Here is an 8,187-nt window from a genome sequence, read left to right as displayed (position 1 = left end):
TATAATATAGGAGAGCAGCCAGCTAAATGGAGAAAAGGATCACAGCACGAGTGTGGATGGAGAGGATTGAACTGTTTAATAACGACTTGGTTCAGCTCGGGAATATTTGTATGGCAATATGTATTTCCTTGTATGGTTACACACGACAACACTCTTTGTGGGAAGAGGGGGACTGATACATAGGGGCAGTGGAGATAAGGGAGGGGTGGAAATGACCAAGTGCGATGATGCCTTGTGTATGAAGAATGTCATAATGAAACCTAGTATCCTGTGTGCTGAGTGACGATAACATGTAAGAGCAATGTCGACTTTAGAACTATTTTACACGTGTTTCATAAAGAGTTGTCTAAGCTCTGATGCTTAGGCAGCAGCACACGAGTGTGCCACTGGCACACGTAGTCTGGCAGCACAGCTTCTGAGATCGCTGTGGTGGCCACATCTGAGGGTGTGCCTCCTTTTTGTTTTAAGGCACTCCACTTTCTTAAATCTTTCTGATGCTTTCAGAGGGAATATCCTCTGAAGCCCCAAGGGCCTATTGACAGCACAGGTGAACAGGTTGTTAAAACTGAGCCCCAAGGTGCATTTCCATGGTTGTCTCAGTGTACCTGCTAGTCTTGTTCCCTGTGTTTCAATCTCATATTCTCTTTGTCTCTGTTTCTGTGTGTGTGTGTGTGTGTGTGTATCAGAGAGAGAGAGAGAGGGAGAGGGAGAGAGAGAGAGGGAGAGAGAGAGGGAGAGAGAGAGGGAGAGAGAGAGAGAGAGAGAGATTTCACAAGCAAGCAGCGCATGCATTTTGTGTGGATACATAGGTAGGTGCTGGTGGAGGGCAGAGGATAACACTGTTCCCAAGGAACCATCCATCTTGCTTTATTTGGTGGCAGGGTCTCTCGCTGGCCCAGAGCTGTGGATTTGGCCAGTCTGGCTGGCGTGCTTCAGGGTCCCTCCAGTCTCCGCCTTCACAGTCCCAGGATTATAAACGTGTGCCACCACACCTGGCCTTGTTCTGGGGATTGTTATATTGCTCTTGTTTTGTAACCCAATCCAATTTGTGATCTCAAAGTATCTGAAAGTAGATTTGATAGGCACTGTTTTGGGCTAGGGTTCTTCAAACAGTTGTTTGGTGATCCAGAAATGAAAAGTGGGATGGGCACTTGAAATTTGGGTTTGATCCTGAGGACCCACGTGGAGACTCCCGCAAGTCCTCTGACCTGCACACGTGTGATGTTACATACACCCACCTCCCCAATAATACATGAAAAAAGAAAATTCAGTAATAAAAAGCACATTTCCTGGGGAGATTTACAGAATAAAGTCTTTAGATGTAGCAATCCTTTTTTGGAAAAGTATTTCTCATTTTGGGAAAGTTGTTTTGTTCAGATATATAAATCCTTGGCCCCCTTTCTTGAGGTTGTTTCCGGAAAAGTAAACACTGTCTCAGCTCAGTGGTTCCTTTGCTGCTGTCTGTGACACTGAAGTAGAAAAGTGGAGTTTTCCCTTTAGTGCAATAAAACAAAGTGTCTGGAAGGTCGTGGGAGAAAACAGTGGAAAGTCTCTTATGCCCTCAGATTATGCATTCCTTTAGCGGTCACAAGCGCTTGGAATCCAGGCCTTAAATAATGAGGGCTGTGGGGAGTGAAGATAATTCCTTCTGGTTCTTTTATGCGCAGGCTGGCTAATAAGGTAGCTCCTTATTAGAAAGACATGGTTTGGTGTCTATCCCAACTGGTTCTCTGTTTCACCTGGGCCTTGCTTTAGAAAATTGTTACTAATATTACCAGGGTATGTGCTTCCTAGTCACGCCATTTTACTGTGCGGGGGTCTTTGGCCAGAAGTCTTATTCTCTTCGACTCTACAGCCTCACAACTCGCCTTTGATCGCCAAGGTGGGAGGAATTGCCAGCTGCTACGGAGGCTCCCGTGCTAGAAGCCGGCCCTGTGCTCTGTCACCGTGCTAGAAGCCGGCCCTGTGCTCTGTCACCGTGCTAGAAGCCGGCCCTGTGCTCTGTCACCGTGCTAGAACCCGGCCCTGTGCTCTGTCACTGTGCTAGAACCCGGCCCTGTGCTCTGTCACCGTGCTAGAACCCGGCCCTGTGCTCTGTTACCGTGCTAGAACCCGGTCCTGTGCTCTGTTATTATTAGCAGGTTTCTTAGCTCCTCTTGAGCTGGAAGGTTGCCCAAGATAAGTTTCCTTTTCCTTTTCTGTTTTTGACACAGTACTGGTGATTTGATACTGCCTACCAGGTACTCCGCCATGGAACTACGTCCACAGCCATCTTTTTATATTATTATTATTATTATTATTATTATTATTATTATTATTATTATTTGGTTTTTTGAGACAAAGTTTCTTCGTGTAGCTCTGGCTGTCCTGGAACTTGTTCTATAGACCAGGCTTGCCTTGAACCCAGATCCGTATGCCTCTTCTTCCTGAGTGCTGGGATTAAAGGTGTGCTGCACCACTGCCCAGCTCATCTTTCAGTTCTTTGAAACTATTCAAGATTTTTAGAGCCAAATATCTAATGAGAAGAGCTCCAAAACCAGAGTCCTCATTGGAAACACCACTGAAAAGTCTATAGTCATTTTAATCTTCACATTGTGCTGTGAATCTCTGAGTCTGGAGTTTGCTGTCTTGCGAAGTAACATGGAAATACGGTTTGTGTCTTGCCTTTCCCCAGCTCATCTAGAATCCCAGGATTGAGGATAAATTAGGACCTCAGGTTTCTTGGGCTAACTTTCTGTGGAGAAGGCCATGGCAGACATTGGCTGGACATTGGATGCTAGCTTCTTCATGTTTATATAGAGGTAGTTAGTCACATCTCCTTGGAAGGCAGCTGGGTCACTAGGCTCTTAATCAATTCTTGTAATGGAGAGACCAAACACGGAAGCTCCGTGACTCTACCCATTACATCTTGTTTTGCACTTTGAGCAAATCAAAATCTGTTTTCTTCCTATCATTTAAATACTCGAAGACAGTCTTTGTGTTCTTCTAAATGTTCTCTCTTCCCTGTTTCCATTAAACGCTGCTGCCTGTAGTTAGTTCTCTCCACCCACCTTGACTTGCACAGCAGGTGCCTTTCCCTGCTGAACCATCTCACTGGCTGGATCCTCTTTAGCATCCTAATTAGGAACATCTCTATGAAGTATTTTGCTGTCCTGTTGAGATGGGTTCTTTTTAGACGTAACTGCAGAGTTGAGCCCCATGTGTAGCAAGGAACAAGGTTTGTTCCTTCATCGTCTGATGGGACATGTTTGGTTAAGTGAACATTTTAGGACTCAAAACTCATTACTGAATTCACACAAACTCTCAAGATGTCCCGTACACTTGAGCAACTGCCTTTCAGCACTCGAGTCCAGCAGCTTTCTCAGACTTCGTGGATCACGTTGGAATCCCCTTTTCAAGTGTGAGAGCTACTGAACGGTAGTGCTTCAGCAGGCCTTCTGCTGGCCCCAGTGTTGGGTCCAGGGTCTCATAATAATGGGGGACGGACCACCAAAGTCTATTAAACCAGAAGCAAACTTTATTCCAGAAAATAAAAATTAAAAAAAAACAAAACACCGTGGGGCACAAAAGCTTATCAGCTAGCTGAGACTGCAGCCAATGTTGGAATTCTGGGGCTGTGGCCGTGGAGGCGGGTACTGGCCCCCTCTTATAGTATCAGGCATGGGGTGCATGCTAGGAGTCACATAGAAACAACTATTAAAAGTTAACTTTGGTCCAGGCAGTTGTTGGCTATAAGGGCAAGGGGGTTAAAAGTTAACCCCTGGCTGTTGCAGAGGAGCTGGCTGTAAGCAGACAGCCATTGTTAGCAGTTAACCTTTAGAGTGATGACTGTCAGCTTTCATCTCTCAAGCTTATAATTTTGTATTCTATATTCCCGGACCCTTCACCAGCCTCTGTCAGCAGCAAACGTGGGAGGCGTCTGTGGAGAGTACAGGCTGATGGGGTGGCTCTCCAGGCTGGGTTGGCAGCCTGGCCCAGGGGCAGGTCCATCTTGCCTCCTGTGTGTGTGCACGGTTGGCTGGGAACACAGCTGCTTCTGCGCATCACTTTCTGCCGGGGCTGATTTTGTGCTCTGGTGCCAGGGGCCTCAGAGCTGCAGATTGTTGCCTGGCCTTGCATTGAAAAGGTTGGCTGGTTGCTGCTATCCGACAAGGGCTGAGTCCTTAGCATGTTTTGTGTTCCTGGGGTTGCCTTTTGTTTGTAAGACCATCTAAAGCCCTTCCCAAGGCTCAGGAATGAAGGGATTCTGCGATTTCTTTCCACCAGAATGATTGATTACAACATCCTTTATGTGCTTGTAAAATCACATTCTGTATTTGTGCTTTTCATCTCATTTTTGACACATGGAAGTCTTTCTCATCATCATTAATTCAGTTGTCTTTAATGCAGAAGGTGTCATCACAGATGGCCTTGGGAGCCGGAGGGTAGTCTGTTGAAGATTTAGTACTCATCTGTCTCTGGGGAGGAGCAGTGTTTGGTATTAGGAGTACTCATCTGTCTCTGGGGAGGAGCAGTGTTTGGTATTAGGAGTACTCATTTGTCTGGGGAGGTGTAGTGTTTGGTATTAGGAGTACTCATTTGTCTCTGGGGAGGTATAGTGTTTGGTATTAGGAGTACTCATCTGTGTCTGGGGAGGAGCAGTGTTTGGTATTAGGAGTACTCATTTGTCTGGGGAGGAGCATGTTTGGTATTAGGAGTACTCATCTGTCTCTCGGGAGGAGCAGTGTTTGGTATTAGGAGTCCTCATTTGTCTGTGGGGAGGTGTAGTGTTTGGTATTAGGAGTACTCATCTGTGTCTGGGGAGGAGCAGTGTTTGGTATTAGGAGTACTCATTTGTCTGGGGAGGTGTAGTGTTTGGTATTAGGAGTACTCATTTGTCTGGGGAGGTGTAGTGTTTGGTATTAGGAGTATTCATTTGTCTGGGGAGGTATAGTGCTTGGTATTAGGAGTACTCATCTGTGTCTGGGGAGGAGCAGTGTTTGGTATTAGGAAATATGAGTAATACTCTACAGTGACAATGCTATATTTCTGTGAAATAATGAAGGTAACGTGAGATTCCATGGGGCCCCCAGTCTCTTTTGAGAGAAAGAAGAAAACAAAACAGCCCTTGTTCTGCGACCAGCAGTACTTACAAAAATGACTGTTGGCTTACTTTGTTCTTAAAGAAAGTATTTTAGGCTGTGTTCCAGAGTTACCGACTAGACTTTCCAGGGGTCGACAACCTAATGATGGATTTTAAGCTTTACAGAATGCTTTCAGTTAATGAACAAAACAAAGCCGAGACCCGTGTGTACTGTTGGCTGTGCCCGCTCCTCCTCTGCTTTGGGAGCTTGCTGTTGACTTCAGCAGGAAGAGGCCCCCAGATGCCTTCCATCTTCCTTTTTAGCTCCTGGTGGCCAGGCAGATGTCTGTGTATCAGACCAGTTCTCTAAAGGAAGGAAAATTCCATGACCTAAAATGACTCTTGAGCTAGCTTCTGGGTCTCCTTTTTTGAGGGGTGTTTGCTGTGGAGTCTAGGGTTTGAGGAGACTGTCACATACCCGTGTTACCGATGTCTGTCATTCCTGGAGCATTTCCTTGGTACTGTTTTGATGGTGACAGATGACATCTGATGTCTCTAGCCTCCTGTGGCCTCTTGCATTAACACTGAACTGCTAGGAGCTCCATCCTCAAGCTGCTGTTTTTCTTTCCACTCGGAGGAGCTTTCTGAGTTTTACCTTTGCCTGGAAAGCACCTGTTGTCCGCTCTAAGCTTGGTCCCTGCTCATGCTCTCTCATTGGGGATTTCCTTCTTTGTGACTTGGAGATGCCTGCAGCTCAGCTCAGCTCAGCAGCATCCCAGGTACCCCGGCTTGGGATGCTGATGCATTTGTATCTCTAGGAAATGCTTCCATCTGGGATGAACCTTATCTCTCATCTTGTCTCTTCATTGTGAGAGAAAAATCCTACAATAAGGCAGGTGAAAACTCAAGCTCACTTCTCCAGCAGGACTTGAGCCCTGCCCAGGGATGTTCCTGGTTCCATAGGCAGTGATCCTCATTTGAAGCCTGCCTGCGACCCCCCACCCCCCATCTTCACATTATTCTCAGGCCTGAACTCTCTGTAAACGTTGTTGTCTTGTACCTCACAGAGAAATAACCATCTGTAGTCCTTCCCACAGCTCCTTCATGACGTCTGCAGACATAGGGATACTGGCTCTCGTTAGAAGGAAAGGAAAGATCTCAGGACAGGGTAGCTCCCCATGCAGTGTCAGCATTCGGGGGTCTTCCCATGTCCTGTGTAGCCTTTCAGCCTCTTTTGTGGGCTCTTCACAGGACATTTGCACATGCTCTCATCTCTTATGTACTGATTTCCGTCTTTAAAGATGAAACAAAACACCCCAGGAGAAGTCCTACCTCTTCCTGTGTGCTCATAGTCATCATGGTTGTCCCTCTGAAGAATGGCTGTTCCCAAGATACTCCCACCTTTCCGTTACGATCACCTGCTGTCTGGCCTTTCCCATAGATATTGCTAACATGACTGAGTTTACACAGTGTCCTATAGACACAGTTATATGACATCTGTTCCAGCTTTTGTGTCTGGATCTAGCCTACTACTGTGTCTGAACGACCCTATAGATTATATGTTTTCTGCAGAGGCTGGCATCTCAGGAGAGAAGTCAGCTCCCATTATATGCTGGTGTAACATTTAACAGATACATATGCTCACACAGCCACACCTCCTCCTTCATTTATCCAACACCATGCTTTAGCAGCATACTCTGCCTTACATTTTCACACGTTTTGGTTCATGACTGCTTGGCTCCTTTGCTTTCGTGCTGATGCTGAGCAGCGCATCATGGCAGGATGGTCAGGTGGAGCAGAGCTGTTCAATTTATGTTGAGCAGGAAGCCCAAAAGAGAAGGGGCTGGAATTCCAGTCTCCCCTTCCCAGTGACCTGCCGACTTCATCCACACCTCCTCTTGTTAAGGTTCTGCTAGTGCCTCTGCTGCTGGTGGACCCTTCAGCGGATGGACCTTTGAGGCCGTTAAGGATCAAAACAGTAACAGTGCTCTCAGGTAGCTGTTTGCTCATACGAAATCTGGAAGCAATTACAGATACTTCCTTTTTTCCCCACACTCAGGTGTGTCTCAAATCTACTTGCTTCTTTTTGTGTCTACATCTGTGTGAGCCACTGTCCTGTCTTGTCTCCTGGAGAAACCTCCTGGGAAGAGTTTCTTCTTCTAGTCTCCCCCCCTAAGTCCTTTGCTCAGAGCAGGGGATCTTTAAAACGTACAACAATCAGTCTATCAGTTTTCTGTTTAAAACCATCCAGCGCCTTCCATCCCCTGGGGTTCTCCCTGCAGGTATTCTGGCCTCTGCTGGCACTCAGCTCCCCTGTCCCTCCAGTGTTGTATGCCCAGCCACACCTCCCCTTTGACATGGGCTGTCAGAGGCAGTACTTCCTTTTGCTTTAATCCTGTGCCTCTGCTGGCTCCAGGCTGGAATCTGCTCCTCTTGATCCTCCTGTTCCCGACTCCTCTTTCAGCTCATAGCTTCTGTGCCACTGCTCTGATGAAGCTCATACTGAGCACATTCCTCCTATTGCCTCGATGAAGCCCTTGCCACCCTTGGCCCACACTTTTCCACTGGAAATTTGCACGTGTTCCTTCCCCACTAATCAGCAGATTTCGTGAGGGCTAGGGGGCTTCTCATTCTTGTGTCCATCTCACAGCCCCGGTGCTCACACCAGGCTCTGGTAAGATGGCTCTCTTGGATGGGGAGTCCCTACTTGGGACTTTGACTGCACTATTCTCTGGGGTTGTTGATCCCTGTATCTCTCATTTGTGACCATAAGATTTGTCAGCCTCTGTTACACTGGCGTGCTTTGCCAGGCATCCTTCTTTCCTGAGCATGTCAGCCTCTGTAGAAGATGTATTTATTATGTATGGGTTTATTCTGCAACAGTAATAGGCTAGATCTGGAGAGAGAAGCTTTTAAAATGACACAGGTGTCATATATATTTCCTTAAAAATTATACTTATTTATTCAATTTGTATGTGTGATGGAGGGGTGCACACATACCACTGTGCATATGTAGAGATCAGAGAACAATTTGGGGAGTCAGTTCTCTCCAACCATATGGATCTTCGGGATTGAACTCCGGTTGTCTGGCTTGGTGGCATGCGCCTTTGCAGGCCCAAGTATCT

Source organism: Peromyscus eremicus, chromosome 5 (genome assembly GCF_949786415.1).
Source record: "Peromyscus eremicus chromosome 5, PerEre_H2_v1, whole genome shotgun sequence".
NCBI classification, from domain to species: Eukaryota; Metazoa; Chordata; class Mammalia; order Rodentia; family Cricetidae; genus Peromyscus; species Peromyscus eremicus.
This window is presented reverse-complemented; position numbering follows the sequence as displayed.